The sequence below is a fragment of the Uranotaenia lowii genome, chromosome 2 (genome assembly GCF_029784155.1).
Source record: "Uranotaenia lowii strain MFRU-FL chromosome 2, ASM2978415v1, whole genome shotgun sequence".
NCBI lineage: Eukaryota > Metazoa > Arthropoda > Insecta > Diptera > Culicidae > Uranotaenia > Uranotaenia lowii.
Window position 1 is genome coordinate 169,504,435 of NC_073692.1, and position 23,310 is coordinate 169,527,744.

The following is a 23,310-nucleotide window of genomic DNA, read 5'->3' on the forward strand; positions in this document are numbered from 1 at the left end:
TTTGAAGGCAATGAGAGCAAAATTTTGCGCTCTCTTGCATTCTTCCGATATGTACGAATAAGGTAATGGATAACGCCCAATTGGTGTAGTTTTCGTCGCCTTAGAAATAAATGAAATTTATGTAAGTATATTGCCTCCACTTTCGTAGGTAAATGCTGTTATGTAAATGTTTCCTATCAGCGCTTCGTTAGTCTGTCTTTTTTAACCGGAACTGGCAACAAAATAAGCAGCTACCTTTCTAATATGTGCTTCTTCAGTCCGTCTTATTTGCCGGAACTGGCCTCATTTCAAAATAAATAAAGCAGCAGCCTTTCAAATCTGCGCTTCTTCAGTCCATCTTATTTACCGGAACTTATATCAATTCTAAACAAACAATATAGCAGCCATTCCAATCTGCGCTTCTTCAGTCCGTCTTATTTATTGTAACTGTCATCATTTCAAAACCAAGCAAAGTAGCAGCCTTTCTTATCTGCGCTCCTTCAGTCCGTCTCATTTACCGGAAATGACATCATTTTTAAACAAACAAAGTAGCAATCTTTCAAATCTGCGCTTTTACAGTCCGTCTTATTTACCGGAACTGGTATCATCTTAAAGCAAATTAAGCAGCAGCCTTTTAAATCAGCGTTCATCGTACGATTAAATGTTTAGAATTTCGCTTTAACATGTCTATCTCTCACAAGTTTAGACCATTAACTGATTTGTGTTTTTGTTTACACTTTGAATCTTCTATATCAGCGTTGCCACAAAAAAGACCCATTCCAAGCGGCCCTCAACTGGAGAACCGATTTGCATTTTTCATTATTAAAAAATAATTTTCCCAGTATTTGAAAGTTTATTTCTTGAGCTTCATTTTCCATCAAAAGAATTTCTGTTACTTTTTTTCGGAATTGAGTATGTTGTCGTTGAAATTTAACAATTTTTGTACGAATACGAAATACGAAAATAAACTGATTTTAAGAATTATTCTTTATTTGAAACATAATTATGTCCAAAAACTAGGTATATAAAATCAAATTGTTGCTAAATGATTCAAAAAAAAGCCATCTCTTAAGCATGAAAATAGATTCAAAATAATCACTGCAACTTGACGCTCTAGAATCGGTAATAAAAGTATCTATTTTTAAGCGTTGTGATGTCACAAAAATTATACTATTTTTCAGTTCATGATTCCTTTAAATATTACATACTATCGAAAATTGAAGATCTCTTCAAATATTTTGAGAGGAACTCAATGCTTTTTTTCTGAACGAAACTGTTTCAGAAGGTTGTGAGTTGCGCCCGGATAAAGAATGCGTTGTGACGTCAGGAAAATTGATTTCCTTTTTCAGGAAACGTCCATGATTTTTTTACTTCAACACTATTATAGCATTTCTTCAAAACTAGTTTAACATAACAATGCGCTTCAGTAAATGAATACAATTATATATTTTTTAATGAAATTAAGAAAAAAATTGGATATTTTAAAACGTCTTAAAAAAAATCAAATTTCGGCTTGTTTAACTCTTGATTCGAGAATAAACAATCATAAACATGAAATTCTCATCGATTTTTTGAAAGAATATTTGTGAATTATACAGCAGATAGTGATCTCTGATTTAAATAAAAATCTTGCAGGTAGTTATCTGAGGTTTGAAAAAAAAATTACAATAAGATCATGTTCTTCTACATAAGATTGAGAAAAACGTGCTAATTATTTGCTAATATTCTGTTCAAACAAAATAACTAAGTATCTGTAATGCAATAAGATTAAAAAATATTTGAACATGGTAAATTTTATAAATAAACATTTTCTTTCGTACAAATTCAAAAGACTTTGAAGGAAAATAAATTTTTCATAAAATTATTTAAAAAAAAGTGTCCTTTATTGAAACTTCCACCTCATAGAATGTAGCTAGAAAATCCAAGTCGAACCCCGTAATCGCATTAAATCCCACGAAGAGACTTTAAACTGAATACCAAAATTAAAATATGAAGGTACTAGAACAAGGTTCCATGCAAAATTAGGGCCAGATTAAATTACGAAAAGCGGTCGCGCAACAAACTTTGAGTTTGTGTAGAATTGAGCGGAATTTGTTCGAGATGGACAAAAAACCTATTAAACAGTTTTTCACCAATAATTTTGGTCCTTATTAACCGATTGAACTTTCAATTTTTATGTTTTAAAGCTTAAATATATTTTTTTTTTGTTTCGATTATAGTCGTTTTACCATCTTTATGGCATTTGCGACTTTATCAACGTTGAAATTGGCGGATCGTTATTGAAAAACTTATCCGGTACAACTGTGTTCGATGTTTTACTCTTGGGCTCAAACTCGCGGACATCAGCTCAGGAGATAACAGACTTGCCAACTGAGCTATATCACAAGCACCATGTCTTGCCTGAAATGGGTACCTTTTTTGCACGAAAATTCCCACTGTGCTTTGTGAGGTTGTTTTCAGACCTTACTGTTCCACATAAATTTGGCTGTAGGAAAAACAACGAAATGCACAAATTCCGTACAGGAAGATTGTGAGTGAAACATTAACTGTCTCATGAAGTCTTGTTTGGTTCCCATTTAAAAAAAAGTTCCTCAGTATTATTCATATTGTAAAATAAATCAATTTAGATTTCTTACTGTTGATATAAAGCAAAAATTTTGACATTTTTATTCATAACTGAAGAGGAATATTCCTCAAATAGAAATCCAACACTGCAGCTTTCGTCGATTTCAATGCCCTAGCACCTACCCATTCGTGGGTAATGAATGTGTTTGAAAGCACCATGAAACGTGACTCGGTTTTGACCCAAAGCTTGTCCAGTGCAGTATGTGTGTAAACACAACAATCACGAAGCTCATTCAACCAACTTTGGCTGACGACTTTTGGACTGTGGCTCTCTGACCAATAATAAAATCAGTAGCCACCAGAAGCTTCTGGGAAAGATGGTTCATCCCTAAATAGACGGTCTAGAAAGGAACTGAAGCTTGGAAGGTCGCTTGAGATCCTGGCTTGGAGGAATGAACGAAGATGATGGCTCAAACTATTAGCATGATTATCGTCACGGCTATCCAGCTGCTAGGCAGACAGTAAGAAGAGCCTTCATAACTTTCAAGCCCATCTTACATCGTGGAGTCGTTGAGTATGTCGAATGTAACCGGATGTAGTATGGCCGGGATCAGAGCTTTGAGCGGTTTGAAAGCAAGTGCACTTCGTAGGATATATGTAAGTGTATGCACAAGTTTCGCCACACATCACACAGGAAGGAAGTCAAAGATTTCCGTTCAGGATAATAGCCCTATTGAGAGTGGAAAATCGTTTTGCATGCAAAGCGTGATGTGCTCCAGTCAGGTGATGACTGGATGATAAAACGTCAACTTACCGTCCTAACAACTTTACTGACAGGTTAAAATTAAAAGTGAAATAGGATATTGAGGATTCATCTGTGAAATTTCACAGATGAATTTAGGAAAAGGGTGAATGATGATTGAAAAATGATCAACTGTCTTGCTAATGAAAAAAAATACTCATAAAAAATTTAAAATATTTGAATTCTTCAAAAATCTATCAATAAACTGTATTTAGAAATGTACATTTTTAATTTCAAGACTGTAGTGACTGTCTTGAAATTTAAAATGTACATTTCTAAATAGAAAGAGAAAGAAGAAATTGATCTGAAAAATCTATTGATTTTGAATAAGTATCCACATATCTCAGAATTAATATATTTATTTCCATTTTCAGCTCACTATCCCTCGGTTACATCCAAACATCCTGAAAACTAGAGGAAGAATAATGTGACCAGGGAAAAACGATATACCAAAAAGGTAAGTTGGTTAAATATTTGCAACTTCATTTTTGAAACAAATTAATCTTATTCGTGAGTTTCAAGCTACATATGGCGATTTGAAGCATCGAAAAGAAAAGCGGAAGCCGCCATCTTGGGTTTCAAGATGGCACTTGATAACAAAATTCTACCTTCATTAGTTGAGCCCTTCCACAAGCAAGTGGAAGGGCTCAACTTCCACAAATAAAAATGAAAATAATAGTTGAGCGCTTCCATAAAGTAAAAATATTTTGGGGATTTCATGCAATGGGTGATTGTTTGAAGCTTTGGAAATTGAAAGAGGCCATCTTGGATTCAATCAATGAGCCTTTTTCACGCAATACCCAGATTGTTTATGCCACTTTCGGAGATTTGATTTCTTTTAAAGGAATTGAACTGAAAAGCAAAACCTATAACTTTCAGTTTTGGCGTGTTTAAAGAGAAATGTTTCTCAGTTTTTTAATATATGGCTGAAAATATTTAGCGTGGCATCCCTTCCCCAGTCGTCATACTCGCCGAGGATCGTCGTCTAGTTTCGACTCGTCGTGCTTCGTATCATGGCGTAAAAACCGTCGAATAACATTGCACAGCTAAATACAGGAGGACGTAGTAAATTTCCCTTCAGAAATAGAAACGGAAACTTTACAAGTTTTATAATGATTTTATAAATAGTCACTGAGTTTTAACACTCTTTGACGCAATTCAAATGTTTTGGAAAAACTATTATACACAGAAAAAAAATATTAACGATGGACACAACGTGAATATGTCGTGAAGTGTAAAATCACAACCTTATGTGTGATATCACATCAAGTAGTCAATGTTTTCCTCTGTTGACGTTCAAATTTGATTCCATTTCAAAAATTAAGAAACGGATTACGGACCTCAGCTGTATCTGTTTGGCTTGTGAGTACTAACAAAATTAATGAAAAATTTAAGCAAACCCACAGCTTCAAAAACAAATATCATTATTTCTCATTTTTTAGGGAATTCGGTCCATATGGATCAGCGGTACGAAACATATTCTTTGTCTTCAAACAGCCGGGTACATCAAGACAATGTTAAATTAGGTAAGGGAGAGTGGGGTATCGTGGGCCATGGGGAAACGTGGGCCACTTTTAATATCTCAGATGTGTGTTGAGATAAAAATCTCAAACCAACTGTCATAGTCGTCGCTTTGCGTGAGCATATATTTCTCTATGTTGTTGATTCAAATACGCATCATAAGCTTCTTTTATTTATTAAGCTAAAAAATTTAGAAAAATTTACTTACATAATTTAAAAAACACCTGCTAATTGCATCGATGGAGAACCTAAAGTACAGAACAAAAATATGCTCATACGCATATGATCTTAGTTTTGTCATGATCTTTCACGTGGAAAAGGAATTTTTGATGAAACATTAATAAATCACACAAACGCAACTAATTTGCAAATCATAGCTTGTTGGAATCGTGGGCCACACATCTTAAACCACCTATATTTTTTATGTTTTTATACACATTCAGAACTTAATATTCGTTTTTCCTATCTGTAAAGTTTTTTATGCCAAATGAATAGTTATGAAAAATTTTGTCCATCCTATATAAGAAATTTTACCAAAACGTTCGCGAACCAGGTTTTGGAATCTAATCGATCATACACTGCTCTATTTTTTGTTTCATCATCTGAAATTGCTTTAAAATAACGAAATGAATTATGAAATCACAGTTTTGGGTCAACTCATAAACTTTGCATGTTATTTGGTTAATTTGGATTTAATGGCCCACGATTCCTCACCATTTTTTAAAATCCAAAAAAAATTGCTTTTTAAAAACAGTCAGAATCTGGGGAAAATAAGTTATTAAAATTTTTAATAAAATACATTATGATACCTTGAAAATGTAGAAAACCATGCCATTTTTTGTTTTCATTTTATCTTTTATAATAAGAAGTTATGGAACAACGAAAAAAAGTGGCCCATGATTCCCCACTCTCCCATACCATTTGCGACTCAAGTTAAGTACAGGTATTTGATGCAATATCGCAATACTTTTTTTGCTGTGTAAGCATTCCACACACTACAAAAAAATCTGTAAAATCTCATCATATGTGATGTAAATAAAAAGAAGCATAATATATGACGTAATTTTCAGTGCTAGTTGGAAATTACATGCCAGTAATATTTTGCAACGTGTAAAATTAAAAATGTTGTAAAATTTTGCAACGTGAAAAATAAAAATAATATAAATTATTAAATCACTGGATATTGGAAGGAAAACTTTTGAATTGGATTTTGTTTTGTTTCATTTATTTTTAATATGTTTCAACAAGGGAATTTTATGATCTCTTAATAAAATTAAAATCTTTCTGTATTTAATGCAATTCATTTTATTTTACAAATTTTATTAAGAGTCACATTCATATACTTTTATTTTTTTCAGTATCGAATCCAGTAACGTGGAGCCGCTTCCAGAACCGCATCCACGCTTCTCGAAGATCTCCGGGAACCAACAAAACAGATATTCTTACTCACGGTTTTAACTGCTTGAACGAAATACATTGGAGCACGACTTGACTAACACTTTGTTTACATCTGTCTGTTCCTGTTCTTGACAGTCTATTATTTTACATGACATTATCACGTTCAGTGTAATGTAATATTGATTAAATTGAAATTCAATGTCCTCATCACATTCCATGTCGTGTAATTTTAAGAAATTTCTATTTCAGTGTTATTTAGAGTTTTGTGGGACCAAAAAAATTGTAAAATTACATCACATATGATGTAACAAAAACGAAGCATCACATATGATGGAATTTTCAGTGCAAGTTGAATATTCCACGTCTGTAAACTTCAAAAGACGTGTAAAATTTAAAGAAATGTACAATATTAAAGACGTGTAATATTTTATTCGCACTGAACATTCCGTCGTATGTGATGCTTCTTTTTATTTACATCATATGTGATGTAAATTTGCATCAAATAATCGCGTTCCGTGTCAAGTAATATTTATGTCTTACGAATTCAGTGCTGTTAAGGATTCAACTTTTTTTAATTTGTAAATTTACATCAATAAATCGCGTTCCACGTCATGTAATGATACAGGTTTTCAATTTCAGTGTTGTTAAGGATTCAGATTTTTTTCTGTGCAGATTTTCGAATATTTAAAGAGAATGGGAAACGCCCAGCCCGGGTTGTACCCGGATTTATTCACTTTATGTACAAAATCCAAACTAAAAACTAAATTTTAGTTAACATCACTTTTAGGGCAAACAAAATTAGCTTGTTTTATCAAAACAAACTACCAAAGATTTTATGGAATTGTAAAACAAGATTTGAATGCCGCTGATGTTCCTCGATTAAGGAATGTTTTCAAGTGCTTACCTTTTTTTTAATTGTTATGAGCAAAATTTGAATTTTTGGTTAGTTAAAATTTAGGTTTTCCCGGGACTGCGCTGATACGGTGAAAAAAATATCTGCAATGCTTCAGGTAAATTCAAAATGTAAAAGTTTGAAGTTTTCATGAATATTTTTTCGATGAACAGTTTAAAGACATTTTTAAAGAGCACTTAAAAGCTACAAAATAAACAACACTTATAAAACGCCATAATCAAACTAGACTAAATATAGACTACACCAGCTGGCTTCGTTAAGCTTGCATGAGGTATGGTTATTTGTCCTTCAATGTAGTTTAGTGGATAGGCTGGCGCGGATTGTATCCCATTTACCCGAAAACCATTGCCCAGAATGAATTTTTCCCAGAATGACAAATACCCGAAATCAAACCCCAGAATGAACCATTTCCTAGAAAAAAATTCCCCAGATTGCACCATTTACCAGACGTTTTTTTTTCCCAGAATGGACCATTTCCCAGAATTTTTTTCCCCAGAATGGAACATTTCCAAGAACGGCACAAATCCCAGATTTTTTCCTTTTGTATTTTTTTTTGTTTTTCTTAAGAAATTTTTGTAAATTTTATATGATTCGAAATTCATTTTTTCAAAATGATTTTTTAAAATGAAACTACAACTTTGAAATTTTCCAACTAAATTTATTTTAGAACCAATATTGTGCTTTGTTTATGGTTTATGGTACTTTAATTGATTCAATGCTCACCATGGTCCTTTAAAAAACCGTTTTGGTATCCGACTCCTCACGCTGCGCGTTTGAACTTGAAAGACGGTTTGTCCTTCACGCTGTCGCGTGGCGGACGGGGCTAAGGGATCACCCCTAGCTTTCACGCAGACCTACACAGAAAAAAAATCTGAATCCTTAACGACACTGAAATTGAAAACCTTTATTATTACATGACATGGAACGCGATTTATTTATGTAAATTTACAAAATAAAAATGGTTGAATCCTCAACAGCACTGATTTCCAATGACACAAATATTACTTGACACGGAACGCGATTATTTGATGTAAATTTACATCACATATGATGTAAATAAAAAGAAGCATCATATACGACGGAATTTTCAGTACGAATTAAATATTACACGTCTTAAAATTTTACATGTCTTTCAAATTTTACACGTCTGTTGAAGATTACAGACGTGTAATATTCAACTCGCACTGAAAATTCCGTCATATGTGATGCTTCTTTTTCGTTACATCATATGTGATGTAATTTTACAATTTTTTTTTGGTCACACGAAATTCTCAACAACATTGAATTGGGAAATTTCTCAAAATTACACGACATAAAATATTACAATACACTGAACGTGATAATGTCATATAAAATTATAAACTGTGAAGAACAGGACCAGACAAATGTGACAAAAACTGTTAAGTCAAGTCGTGCGCCAAAGTATTTTCCCCTCGCGCGAGTAAGTTAATCGGTGTTGATGGTTCCCGGAGATATCCGAGAAGCAGGGATGCGGTTCTGGAAGCGGATCCACGGTATTCAACTTTGGATCCGGTACTTCGCGGAAAAAATAAAAGAAATAAAATATAATGTGTGTTAAAAAAAAATTTTGCCGCTTAATAAAATGAATCATATCAATTATAGATGAGTTTTATTTTTACTAAGAGACGTAAAAATTCCAGTATTGAATCATATTAACAAAAAATAAAACGAAACAAATTCCAATTGTAAAGTTTTTCTTCCAACATTCAGAGATTTTATAATTTACATCATTTTTATTTTACACGTTGCTAAATTTTACATCATTTTTCATTTTACACGTTGCAAAATTTTACTGGCGTTTAATTTCCAACTAGCCCTGAATATTCCGTCATATATGATGCTTCTTTTTATTTACGTCATATGTGATGTAATTTTACAGATTTTTTTGGTAGTGTGTAGGAAGCCCCTGCAGACCTAGACCAATGTAATGGGGCCGCTGCTTCCGACGGCGGGTCAGCGGCCACCTCGGATTTGGGAGCTTCGGCGGCTTTGTGCCGCCTCAGCCCCTTCATCCTTGTTGGTTGCGGCTTTGCCGCAAAAGCATTAAGTTATGAAACCCCACTTTTTTGTAACAATTCCTTTTTTTTTAATTTCTAGTAAGGATAAATGTTTTCAATTTTCTGGGAAATGGTTCTTCTGGCGAAAAAATTTCTGGTAAATGGTTCATTCTGGTGAAACAGTTTCTGGGAAATGGTACATTCTGGCGAAAATTTTTCTGGGAAATGTTTCGTCTGGGGAAAAAAAATCTGGGGAATTTTTCTTTCTGGCGATTGTAATTCTGGGGATTCTTCATTCTGGGCAATGGTTTTCGGGTAAATGGAGTACAACCGCTGGCGCGAGTCTGGTTTTGATATGCTAGGCGTACCGGGTTCGATTTCCGGTATCGGCAAGAAAAATTTTGGGTTCGAATCCCAGCCGGAGTAAACATCGATCAAAGTTCTACTGAATATGTTTTTCAATGGCCGCCGACCGTGGCCTAGAGGATAGCGTTCAAGTCTTCTAAGCCAGAGGTCATGAGATCGAGTCTAGGTCACGGCATACATAGTACTCCTTCTGTGGGTTGGTGGTATTAGCATTAGTAAAATGCTAGCCATTATTTCCTTGGAAGATGTATTGTAAACTGGGGGAACTTTGATCAGCGGGGTAACTTTGATCAACATGATTTTTTTGCAGATAATCATCACTAACTAAGTTTAAAGTTAAAATATCTGAAAACTATTTACTCTGTTTGAAAGCCTATGAATTAAGTTACAAATAAGCTAAATTTGGTTTTCATTAGAAGATTTTTTTATATTACTTCAAATGTAATTTTAAAATCTTAAAATATCTTGGTTTTTGAAGGCTCACAAACAAACATCTCTCCTGATCAAATTTAAGCATTTAGAAGCAAATGGGTTGTCAAATGTGAAAGTTCCACTTTTTTCTTGGTTTGAAATTAGTTTAAGTGTCATTTTTATGGTCATTTGATGATAATTTTTGGATATTGAAAAAAATCGGTAATTTTCCATGAAAAAGCTCGTATAGAAAAAATGGCTAAAAACCCTATCAAATGATTAAGTTTGAAGAAAAAAAAACATAGGAACAGTGCGAGAACTCAGAGAATTGCATGAAGATAAAATTTCATTTGTTTTTGAGGCCAAAAAATGTAAAGAAATGTTTATAATTCTTGCCCCTAAATGTATGCAGCAACATTGTCCATCTCTCGAGTATATTTGTTTTTGAAAGAAAACGTTGAAAAGTTCAATCGAGTCCAAACAAAAAATACTGTTATCGATATTTTAAGCCTTCTGTGCTAAATGGCATCAAAACAATAAACCGCCAACTGTATCGTTGATATAAATCTTGAATGACATAAAGATGTTTAAACGACTATAATCGAAACAAAAAAAAATTGTATCTTATTCGCTATGTTATTTGATTTATCTGTCTAATCGGTGAAAAGAAAAAAAAAATCATAGACGGATAGAAAGTAAGAAGAAATAAATGATGGCGAAAATGAGCGTGGCCCGTGGCGAACAATACGAGTAGTTAGCTCGTGCCGTATGTCCTGATAATGCTTTTAAATAAAACTCCATCCGCTTATTTTAACCATCTTCCATTTTTTCTAACTTTCTGTTCGTTTATAAAATTTAATATTTTCAAGATGTTCTCACTACAAAGAACATCACTTTTCGTCGATAAGACCGATAAATCAAATAATAAACATAAATTATGGTGATTTCTCTTCCTGAAAATATTATTCCCTGTTTCTTTTAAACTTTATCAAAGTACTGAATTGCAATAGGACGAGCGCACGCATTTGAGCATAAAAAAATTGAAAGTTTTAAAAACAAACTATAAATACAAAACATAATTTGAGGTTCACGGAACTTTCTAGAAAAATACTATTTTTCTGTAATCTTTTTACGAAATTCACTCAAAAATGGGCGCGAGTTTGATATGTGCCAGAAAATCCATTTATAATTAATGATCTTAACAGCAAGTTTCAATTAGGATTTTCAACATAGGATTCGCCACTTTTTAAAGATTTTCAAGATATAGATGATACAATTTTCCAACTTTGAACCTACTGTTCCTGTTTTGGTACTTAATAAATTGTTACCTTTTACTAGACCTAGATATATTATGCATGCAGAAAAAATCTAAAAAATAAATCGCAGCGCACTAAATTGGACTGCGCATTCATGACTGCGACATTTGTGCGAACTTTTGCATTCGTGCGACCTGTCAAATCAGTGTAAAATCTGTCGAAGTTCTACACGCTAACCTTTTTTCAGTCAACTTTTGTTCGGATAACTGCGACTGCAAAACATTGCATGGAATCCAATTTTCAATGGAAGAGATAATATGAGCGCTAATAGCAGCTTTGCCTACTAGCGACTCGTCACATACGTCGCGACGTTGACAATAATAACGATGCCGCACGAGTTTCCTAGGAGACCTGAAGCATGCGATTGATGGCATAAGGAAAATGCAATGAGGTAAACTTTTACTAAGGTGGCGCAAAGGAACGCACACTATTGCACGTCGGAGAAAAAAAAAGTAAAATAAACAAGCCCTGCGTCGCGACGCGTCGTTGTCAGGGAGCTTCATTTATCCTACACTGCAAAAAATCGACACATATCGTTTATGTTTCTTCGCACATAAGCTAACTCATGCCTGCTACTATATGATTCAAATAATATTTATGTTTGAGTTTTAGCTTCAATTGGATTGGAATATGATGTTCATTACCTTACACATAACTTTTATGAATATCATCTTTGAAAAATTTCACCCTTTCAAAGTGACCGAGATTGATAAAGAAACACGAGGTGCGCGATAAAAAAAACCTTTTTCTCGGAATAATAAAGGCAAATAAGGTTAGTAAATTTCATTAAAAAGTTTAAAAGAAGGTGTTTCTTACGATAACATCACAGCTTATATATTTTTATCCTATCTCTCTTTCATAGCAAGTTTTGGTGTTTTTGCGACCTTAAGCAATGTGTAATACAGTGCTAGATTCGGAAAAGGAACCTCGGATTTTTCGGGTGATGAGCCACTGGAAAGGACAATAGTTTAGTGACAAAAAGTAGCTTTGAATAATTTATACGAAAAAAAAATAAAAAAAAATTATATCATTTTAAACAAAATCACAATTTTCCTGCTTATTTGTAGACTAGATTCGAAAAAAAACCTAATTTAAAGCCTACTTTTAGGCGTTTTCATTGCACATATAACATCCATATGTGTGAATTTATCATTTCCATGAGTCGCATATAAACCTGAAATATTTCCAGAAAATATGTGTGACACATAAATTTCAATTGGGAGACAAATTGCAAAAATCTATATAGGCTCACACATAACCCCAATGTGTCGATTTGGTTGAGTGTAGGCAAAATGCGTCGCTAAAATGGTCGGTAGTGACGTCACTTCTATCATGGTAACTATGTTTACGGAGAAAAAACTTTACTTCTACTTTTGCAACGTTTTTTTCTCATCACCTCTCTTTCCTCCACATTGAGGAAAATGTACAGGAAATAACATAAACAATGTTCAATACTATATCGAAATCACCTACTGGACTGAACAAAGAAAAATAATCCTGCGAATGACATGAATCCCGCAAAAGCATCGTTAGTCCTACTGTCGCTATTCGGTTTGGTGCTATACACATAATAAAATATTTATATAATGTAAGATTTTTGAAAAAAAAAGACTTACAATAAATTAACACGTTCGTCGCCACGCTCATTTTGGTTGTTTTACTTGCCGGGCCCAAAGAAAATCTCGAAGCAAGAAAGCAACAAGGGGAATTCCACTATTTGTAACGTGTGGCTAAACTGAGCGGCTAACTTGAGTGAGAGAGCGTCACATGCTTTTTGATGTGACGGGGCCTCCCAGGAAATACACCCGTCACCCGAATATGGGTGACGAGCGTGTTAAAAAAGTAATGAAATGAAATAATAAATAAACAGTAAATTTTCCATTGTTTTTTTTGTGTTCGAAAAATAGATAGTAGGTATGGATAATAATCATCACAGTCATAGCGTGATAGGATTTTCCCTTTAAACTTTGGCGTGGACAATAATAAATCATGATTATTATTTCTGACTCTGATTTATCAAAATTCGTCCCACTGTCTGTTTTACCAGTAAAGTGAAGGCACATTTTTTGTAACGTTGAAAATTTTAATAAAATGAATTTTCATGACAAAAAGCGATATGATAGGATTAAGGAAGAAAAGGAGTTTAATATTTTCAAAATAGTATCTTACCCAAGTTACCATAAGCACTAAAGCTTTGTACTTTTTTAGCTTTAAACCAGCATTCAAGTGCCAAATTACACTATATCAGCACACCAAGTGTAATTATGCATTACAACAGTCCTTCGTTTGCTATGCTGCATCAAATAAAAATTATACCTCTCTTTTAAAGTGCATCCAGCATTTTATCAGCTTTGCACAATGTCTTTGAAATGCAACATAGTTCTAAATCAAAATAACAAATGCTATATTTTCTAAGCACTAAATTGGCATCACAAAAGCTTGCTTCAATGCTTTTTTGCACTACGTTAGCACTACAATGGCTTTAGACCAAAGCACATTAGCATTGATTGATGCTGAATTAATGCAAGTTTAGGGCACCAGTCGCTAAAAATTTTAGTCAAATAGGGCTTTTTTTCAAAGAATCAACGCGGACCTGATAGGTTCACAAGTAGAGTCAATGTCAAATGTCAGAGCCATAGATGTCATGAGTTCGATTCCAGATCATTTTCAGGTGAAAAATTAAAAAAAATTTCATGTGAAAAATTTCAAACCGAGAGATCACCTTAATATGCATAAGTGAATATATATATGAAAAAAAAAAACAAATATGACCCATTCCAGCGTGACGTCACAACGTTTGCAAAACAATTTTTTGATATATTGTATGTAAGTTTTACAGGTCATATCGCACATTGTTAAAAATTGTACATTATAAGGTCAAAATTTAATTCTCTACAATTTGAAACCAAAAATATTTGTATAGAATAAATAGTTAACAAAATATAAGCAAAAGGAATCGTGACGTCACAACGCGCCTCTTTTCCCACTTTTCAGTTTTTTTTACAACGCCGCATTTTTCTGCTCTTCTATTTGATCAAATTTTATGAAAATTTCAGGAAAGTATCGATTCATTACAACCAACAAATCGCTGTTTTTGAATTTTTCAAATTTTGATTTCAATTTATTTTAGAGCGATTCAGTTTCGTGACGTCACAACGCACCATTTTTTTAAAGCAGGGGTTTGCAAAGCGTTGTGACGTCACGAAATTTTATGGTTAGCTACATGAAATAAATCAAAGTATAATCTTAAAATGAATGCTTGATTTACTTAAAATGCTTAAAAACTTAATAAATAATGTGATTTGGTGATAAAATCGATCCATTTATTCCCAAAAATTAAAAGGAATTAAATCTCAAAGGCCCATATAAGCAGATAAGGTTTGCAACACTGCTCACATCTATTTTATTCGAAGTTTTTTTGTGCGATCATGTGAATATTATTTAGGACAAAACTAAAACTCGGAAATATTTATTCGTAAAAGCGTTGAAATGTGTTCCTGAATCTTTTTAATCTTTAATTGCAGAGGAAAGGAAAAATAAATGATAATTTCAAAGCCTTCGATCTTTTCAAAGACAGTTAATCGACACTAGAGTGCCTAAATCAGCCATCTAATGAAAATCTTATAAGTTGCAAGCTTAAATAGATCCTAGGCCCAACACAAAGTCCAGTGCCAAATTTGGGGATTGGCCCACGGAAATAGAGGGCACAATGAGCCTAAAATTTGTGTGGTATAATGAGAAATTGGGTTTGGAAGGACATTAAAACCAAGTTATGCACCAATTTCTGAAGTCCCTATCGGCTGATTTGAATTAATTATAGTCATTCACAAAACTTTCATTATGACAAATAGTTTATCTCAAGATCCCATTTCGACAATGGTTTAGTTAAAAATGTTTTTTGATTTCAAAAATTAGCTTCTGATGGGTCAAATACAAAAAATACCTGAATGATCGTTAATCGACGCTAATTTTGAACGTTATAGCTGTTTTATGATAACTCTAATCGAAACGCGTTCCTCAGATGAAATATTGTAATGAAAAACGGTTTTTTTATCATGCCGAACAAAATCTACATATTTCCATACAAACTTCAGGTGCGTTGCGATACCCCTTCCCTTAGAATAATCTGACCCAAATTTTGCATGAGACCTTGTGCTAGTACATATTTGAATTTATTTAATTTTGTAATTCAGTTCAAAGTTTTTTTTTTGTGAGATTTTATTTGAACACGGGGTGCGATTTGGATTTTCTAGTGACATTCTTTGAGATGGAAATTTCAATAAAAGCAGTTTTCTATTAAAATAATTTAATTAATTTTATTAATTAATTTTCTATGAAAATCTTAAGAATTTTTTAATAAAAAACTTAATCTATTAAGTTTACCATGTTCAAAGATTTTTTGAATCTCATTACATTTGTTTCATGGAACTTATGTTGTTTGAATATAATGCCAGAAAGAAATAGAAGGTGTTTTTCATTCCAACATAGATATATGAAGAACTTGATCTTTTGCAAGATTTTTATTCAAATCACAGATAACTACTTGTTTTATGATTCACAAATATTCTTTTACAAAATCGATGAGGATTTCATTTTGATAGTTTGATAGTTTATTTATTCTTGAATCAAGCGTTTTTAAGCGCTGTTTTATATGTTTTATTAGAAATGTTTAAAAACAACTAAGTTAATGCAAACAAAAATTTTAGTTTTTTTAAAAACTCGATAATAGAATTCGTTTATTGAAGCACATTGTTGTGTTGAACTTGTATTGAAGAAATACTATCATAGTGTTGAAGTAAAAAGTCTTGAATGTTTTCGAAAAAAAGTAAATAAATTTTCGTGACGTCACAACGCATTCTTTACCCGGGTGCAACTCACAACCTGCTAAACCGATTTTCAATCTAAAAATTGCATTAAATTCCACTCAAAAAGTTTGAAGAGACCTCCAATTTTCGACAATATGTGAAATTTCAGTAAATCATAAATTTAAAAACAGTAGAATTTTCGTGACGTCACAACGCTTAAAAATAGATACCTTTATCAACGATTCTAGAGCGTAAACTTGCAGTAACTGTTATTTATCTTATATCATGCTTAAAAGATGGCTTTTGTACCATCATTTTGTAGTAATTTTTTTTTGACATAGCTAGATTTTTGACAAAGTTATGTTATAAATAAAGAATATTTGCAAAAATCAATTTAATTTCATACTAAAATTTTTAAATTTCAACGTTAACATACTCAATTCTAAAAAAAGGTAGCTGAAAATCTTTTGATGGAAAATGCCACTCAAGAAATAACCTTTCTAACGCTATGTAATTTATTTTTGGATAATGAAAAATAAAAATCGGTTCTCCAGTTGAGGGGTGCTTGGAATGGGTCATATAGTATCATGGCAGAAAAACCAAACAAAAATCAAAAAAATATTTTTTTCGCTTGGTCGAACATCATTTGAACGCCATTTGCATTTTCCCAGAATTTTGCCCAGAAACGCTATTGATGCTATAGCGTTAGCCAATGCGAATTCAGTGCTTTTATAGGGTAATACCAGTTTCTGCTCTAAAGCAGCAGTTAATTTCGAAAACCTGGCTCACAGAGCTAATACCATGCACAGAATCAGGCTCTATAGCTCACGTTAGAGCAGAATTGGTGCTAGATTTTAGTGCTTATGGTTACTTGGATTTTGGTTATTTTGGAACTTTTTTCCTAGTGCTTTTTTTTTGTCATTTTCAATGTTAGGTAACTTCAGCACATTTACTTGTTGAAAACTGACGAAAAAGGAAGGAATACCGTGGAATATTCTAGAACTACAAATGAAAAACCTATAACTCAAAGTTAATCAGTTATATTTTTATAAATACTAAAAATGTAGTTTGTTAAAATTCTTCGGCTCAAAATGATCCTGAATCAAGAGCCATTAATGTATGTACATATTTTGTGAATAAAGAAAAAAAAACATTTACTTGTTAGAACGTTCCTTATAGCGTGAAAGCATCAGAAACAAGTCACAGCCAGCTACGGTAAAAATAAAAACAGCAACTTTTTTGTTTGAAAAGATAGAGACAAATTGAATTCAACAAAGTTGAAGAAATCATTCTACACATATGTATATAGAAATGAATTTCTGTCTGTCTGTCTGTCTGTCTATCTGTTTGTCTGTCTGTCTGTCTGTCTGTCTGCCGGGGAAGGTTCTTATAATAGTCCCTATAATAGTTCCGTTCTTCATCCGAGAAGAGGGGAGGGGGTCTCTCATATAAAAGAAAAAAGTCTTCAATACTCGAGAACTGATGATGTAAATGGAATCAAATTTGGCATGGGATTGTGTTTCGGTACGAGGAATGTTTCGATGATGGATTGGTATCCCTCCTTTTCTTCAGTGGGGAGCTCTTTTAAAAAAACTTCATAATTCGAGAACTTATCAAGCAAATGAAACCAAATTTGGTATGTAAGGATATTTCAACACGAGAAATATTTCTATGGTTAATTGAGACACCTCCCTTCTCCCAGCGCGAAGATAAAAAGGGAAGGTGGGAAGCTTCCATACAATTTTTACACATAATTCCAGAACTTATCGAGTAAATACAATCAAGTTTGGCCCGGGAGAGTATTTTAATTCGAGAAATGATTGTATGGTAAATAGAGGCCCCTCTTTTTTTTCCAACGGAGAGTTATAAATGGGAAAAAGGGTCTTCCATAAAAATTTAGCATAACTTGAAAATTAATCGAGCAATTAAAACCAAATTTGGTATCAAAGGGTATTTGGGCGCAAGAAAAATCCCGAGGAGTATTAAGCACTCACCACTCCATCCAATGGAGAGATAGAAAGGGTAAATGGGACTCTTCAACATGTGTTTGCATAACTCAACTATTTAACCAAGCGAATGAGATCAAATTTGGCTTGCGATAGTATTTCAATGTTAGAAATATTTCTGTAATTATTTGAAACAATTTCTTTCCTGCAATGGACGCATAAAATTGCCGATATAGAGGGAGGAAGGAGGAAGGACATGGGAAATTATTTTGATATGATTCTATGATTATTTGAGGCACCAGACTGATCAAGGCGACGATGGATGGAACGCAGTGCTGTGTGTGGATTTCGGGTGAATTGTCGAGTTCATTCGAATCGCGCAGGGGGCTTCGACAAGGTGATGGTCTATCCTGCATGATGTTCAACGTGGCGCTAGAAGGTGTTATTCGACGAGCGGTGGGCGAAATGCGGGGCACGATTTTCAACAGATCCAGTCAACTTATCTGCTTTGCCGATGACATTGATATAGTCGGCAGATCATCTGCGGCGGTGGAGGAGATCTACCGCAAACTGAAACGCGAAGCAGGAAGGATTGGGTTGATGATTAATACGTCCAAGACGAAGTACATGCTGGCCTCCGGATCCGAGACCGACCGAACCCGCTTGTCCAGTAATAACAAGGTCATGATCGACGGCGACGAGCTGGAGATAGTCGAAGACTTTGTCTATCTCGGCTCACTGGTGACCGCAGACAATGACACCAGCCGTGAGATCCGGAGGCGAATTATCAGTGGAAGTCGTGCCTACTATGGACTCCACAAGCAACTGCGGTCGAGAAGACTTTGCCCTCGTACGAAGTGTAACCTGTATATGACGCTTATTAGACCGGTTGTTCTCTACGGGCACGAGACATGGATATTACTCGAGGAGGACCTGCGTACACTCGGAGTATTCGAGCGACGAGTGTTAAGAACCATCTTTGGCGGCGTACAGGAGAACGGAGTGTGGAGGCGAAGGATGAACCACGAGCTCGCGCGACTCTTCGGCGAACCCAGTATCCAGAAGGTGGTGAAAGCTGGCCGGATACGCTGGGCTGGACATGTTGCGAGAATGCCGGACGACTGTCCTGCAAAACAGGTGTTCGCTACGAATCCGGTAGGAACAAGACGAGCGGGGGCGCAACGAGCGAGGTGGTTAGACCAAGTGGAGCGTGATCTGGCGAACGTGGGGTGCCCGAGAAATTGGAGAACGGTTGCTATGACCCGAGTGAATTTTAGGAATTATGTTCGTCAAGTTATGTCGTGAGACGGAATACTATGTAAATAAATAAAAATTTGAGGCACCAGTGAGCAGGAACATAGTTGGCCCAATACAATTTTGATAGCATAAGTTCTCAATTTTTGTTAGTTTTTTTTATTTATAGGCTAATATAAAAGATCTATAAACAAAATAACGCATCTTAAGGCTTGATTCAAGTACTACAAACTAAGCCAGGAACTACTAGTTTCTACGTATAAGTTTTTGAGTACAGTTGGCGTAAATTTGTTGAATTCTAAATTTTTAAACTAAAAACAGCAAAAGACACATTTAGCCCTCACGGTTTCAGGTTCCGCAATTTAAACAACTTTTACAAATCAATTATAATTCTTTTTTTGGCTGTTCTGTCCATTTATTTGAAGCTTGATGATAGTATCAGATTTCAAATGTAGAAAACAGTTATACAAAAAACATAATTATCGTTAGCCTCAGCTTCAGCCCAAATAATCATGAATGTTTTCAGCAATTATTGTTGAAGCCCGGGCACTTAATGTAATGCACTAATTTTTTCCATTATTAGTTGGTTTATAAGAGAGCTAGACAAGGTGGCTCAAAATAGGTCCCCTGGTCCAAAATAAGTCCGTTACCCTAGTAGTCAGCGGAAGCCAAATGATTGGAATCGAGAGACTATCATGGTCATGGTTTCTATTCAGCTTCCAAGCCGGGAGGTCATCGTGGAGGTGGCAAACTATAGAACTGTCTAGAGAAGGACGGATCCGTTGTTGGTTTCCGAAAGCTTTTTCCCAGGAGGCACCGAGAAAGATATAGAAACAATAAAAATCTGTGCGACGCCGCATGTCTGGGATAAAAATATGGTATAATTCTTCACGGCTGTTGTGGCTTGTGAATTATTGAATGTCTGGAAAGTGCTTGCGGTTGTCTTCCCGGAGTGATTTATTTTTCTGGTGATTCCGATATTTTTCGGTTATTTAATCACAGTAATGAAACATAGTTCTTTTAAATTTATGATTTAGAATTTTAGCTTTAAAACTTGTTGCTCTGCCAGTGTTATGTTCAAAAATTAACATTAAAAGTGATTTTTACAGCTTATATGTATGTAAGTTCTACTCTGTCATTGGTAATGTTTAATGTTTAATGTTTAATGTTTATTGTTAGGAGTACGTGAGCCTGTCAGTTATAAACTATAGTTCAGGTTAAGGATATGTAACATAAGGATTTCACTAGTTGATGTTCGAATGGAGATGAAATTAAACCTAGATCTAATCTTAATACAAATATCTCTAGAGTACACTATTCAGTGCTTCCTTAAAACTACGTGGGTTACTTGACTCTTTCACGGAAATTGGCAGACTGTTCCAGTAGGAGGCACCGTACAGAAGAATACTCTTCTTACAGCTGGTTGTATGGTGTGGCAGGATAAAACATTTAGTTCTGCTGTTTCTGGCATGTTGAAGATGTTCAGTGAGATAGTCAGGAAGTTGGTTGCAGAATCCTTGTCGCATAAAGCACCCAATGCGAAGATGATAGTTGTCTAAAAGATCTCGACCTAAGATGCTTTTTCTCACCGCGCTGGTACTTTCCCTTCTTTTAAGATTATAGATGAACCTGGAGGCAGATTTAAAGCAGCGCAGCAGTTGGTCTTTGAGTGCTGCCGATAGACCAGGGAAGTAGATGACATCTCCGTACAAGAAAATTGGAATAATTACTGCCTGGACTAGCTTCAGCCGAATCGGAGTTGAAAGTACTGATTGGAATCGACGGAACGTTTTCAATGTAAAGTATACTTTGGAGACAATATCGTTGGTTTGGTTTTTCCATGTAAGATGGCTATCCATTATGAGGCCGAGGTTTTTAACTTTTTCTTGAATTGGCAATGTTTGATTGCAGAAGGTAATTCTATCGCGTGGAATCAATGTGCCACTCTTTGAAAACACAATCGCTTGTGTTTTGTTTGGGTTGGGTGACAAATGATTGTGATAGCTCCATTCTTCGATAGCGGTAAGGTCGTTATTGATCTGTCTGACTAGAGAGTCGATGTTAGATTTAGGACCACTGACGTAGACTTGCAGGTCGTCAGCGTAAAGCTGGTAATTACACTCTAGCGCGGATGGTAGGTCATTTATATAGAGGCTAAATAACAAGGCACTCAAGCAGGAGCCTTGGGGAGTTCCATCTTTTAAGATTCTTACGGAAGATTCTTGATTGAAGCATCGGACTGTTTGGCAGCGTTGGCTCAGAAATGATGATATCATCTCGCAAGCAGGAGATGTGAATCCAAACTCATTTTTTAGTTTTCTGTTTAGGATGTTGTGTTTAACAGAATTGAACGCTAGTGAGAAGTCAACCAAAACCATGACAGTACAGTAGTCATTATCGAAGTTGGTGACAATGTCGTGGACCACTTTGGTGAGCGCAGTTGTTGTAGAGTATCCCTTGCGGTAGCCGGATTGGTTCATTGCTAGAAGTGGTGGATCGCTTTCATTGAGGTGTAATGTGATTTGGGATAGCAGAATCTTCTCTAACACCTTGGATATAGCTGGAAGCACACTTATTGGCCTAAAATCCTTAGCTGAAGTAGGGCTCGTTACTTTAGGTATTGGTGTGACGATGGCCTTTTTCCAACACGATGGAAAATGGTTCGATGAGATAATGGTATTGAACAGGTGCTTCATGACTGGAAGGATGAATGGGCACAAGAGCTTCAGAAAGGATACCGGAATATTATCGCAGCCTATTGCGTTTGACTGAATTTCGAATAATTTATTGGAAACTTCGTTTGTCGTTATCTGGTGAAAAGAGAAGCGCCTTGTAGTTCTCGTCGGTTCGGTGATTACATCAGGAGCTGGCGTTGGGCCAGGCCGGTTCGTTTGATGGCCGTCAGAGAAGAACGCGTTAAGCAGATCTATGTCGAATCCTTCATCAGGTGAGGATCTTTTGGAGTTGTTGTGAACTCCTTCTCTTCTTAAATTACTCCAAAGTTGTTTGGGAGAGATATCATTCGAAAAGCAGCGCTCTGCATATCTTTTCTTAGCATTTGAGATTAAGGAGTTGACTCTGCTACGTTCTCTTATATATTCCACCCACTGTGCGTCTCCTTTAAATCTGTTTGGATTCCTTACATAGAGGGAATATGCGAGGTCCCTGACCGCAATTGCTCGCTTGATCTCAAATGTGATCCATGGTGTCTTTCTATCTCGAACGATAGTAGTGCGCTCTGGTGCGTGGGTGTCAAGAAGAGATTTTAATTCGGCCGTAAGCAGTTGCGTTTTCGTGTCGACGTTGGGCGTATTGTAAAACTGTGAGAAGTCACGGTTTTGGAAGTCAACATGGAGTACAGCTTGATCGATAGAACGTAGATTTCTAACCGTAATGAGCTGAGGTGGTGGTTCGGGTATACGCAGATCGGCAATAAGAAATACGATCTCGTGGTCTGATAACGTGTTGGCTGAAGATGTTTTCGCTTTTTTTATGGATTGGGGTGCGTCCGTCACGAGCAAATCTATTGTCGTAGAGCTGTGTTCAGTGATTCTGGTAGGAGCAGTCGGTAGAATAGAGAGGTTGAAGGCTGTATGGATACGATTGAGTGCAACGAGACTACTCGAAGGTTGCTCAGCTGCCACGTTGATATTAAAGTCACCCATTAGATACAACCTATCGAAATTGAAAGCTGAGAGCTCGTCGATAAGATTTTCGTATAGTTGCGGGAATAGTGGATTTGTTCCACACGGGTTGTAGATTACTGCAACACATATGCTAAGCGAATTGATTCTGGCTTGTACCGCTAGATATTCAACCCGTTGATTGGTGGGGGTTGAGGGATTGAACGTGGATTTTAGAACAGGTGTAGCTTTTATTCCCTTCCTAATGTAGAGCCCGATACCACCGTGAGATCTTGAACGCCTTTCATGCTTATTTGGAAGAGAGTGTCGAATGAAGTTGTAGGAAGGCAACCGAACAGGACCAACTGGGGAAGATAACTTCAACATAGTTTC

The 23,310-nt window shown here is 35.2% G+C and overlaps 1 protein-coding gene across 3 annotated transcripts in view; it reads left to right on the forward strand.

The window, feature by feature from the left end:
* Positions 1-23,310, forward strand: part of LOC129750145 (uncharacterized) — a 531,649-nt gene that overhangs the window by 38,722 nt on the left and 469,617 nt on the right. For 2 of the 3 annotated variants that reach the window (XM_055745386.1, XM_055745388.1), the window contains exon 2: positions 3,721-3,803. The exons of the other annotated variant lie outside the window; for it this stretch is intronic. The gene's annotated coding sequence lies outside the window, so the exon portion shown is untranslated. The remainder of the gene's footprint in view (positions 1-3,720; positions 3,804-23,310) is intronic. 3 annotated transcript variants of the gene reach the window in all.